The following is a 361-nucleotide window of genomic DNA, read 5'->3' on the forward strand; positions in this document are numbered from 1 at the left end:
GGTTACTTTTTTTCAAATTGGATGCAACCGTATAGGTATCTCAGAAAACGTGGGATTAGTGTTGGGCGGCTAGAATTTTTTCAATTATTTTTTTAATATCTATATCTTATAATTTTTTATATTTAGAAGTTATTAAAAATTAATTTTTTTAATTGTTTTTTCAGAATCCAATAAAATAATTGTATGATAAAATGTTTTAAAAAGATGAATCTAGCAAATCAATTTCACAACATTCTGGCACCCTAAGGGATAGTGACGGCCTCCAATAGTCACCCAAAAAATGTCTATTGGATACAAACTTTATCAGACTCATGCTACAAAGAGTAGAAATTAATCCATTATTAGTGACAAAGGCTTCAAT

The sequence above is a fragment of the Dendrobium catenatum genome, unplaced genomic scaffold (assembly GCF_001605985.2).
Source record: "Dendrobium catenatum unplaced genomic scaffold, ASM160598v2 fragScaff_scaffold_156, whole genome shotgun sequence".
NCBI classification, from domain to species: Eukaryota; Viridiplantae; Streptophyta; class Magnoliopsida; order Asparagales; family Orchidaceae; genus Dendrobium; species Dendrobium catenatum.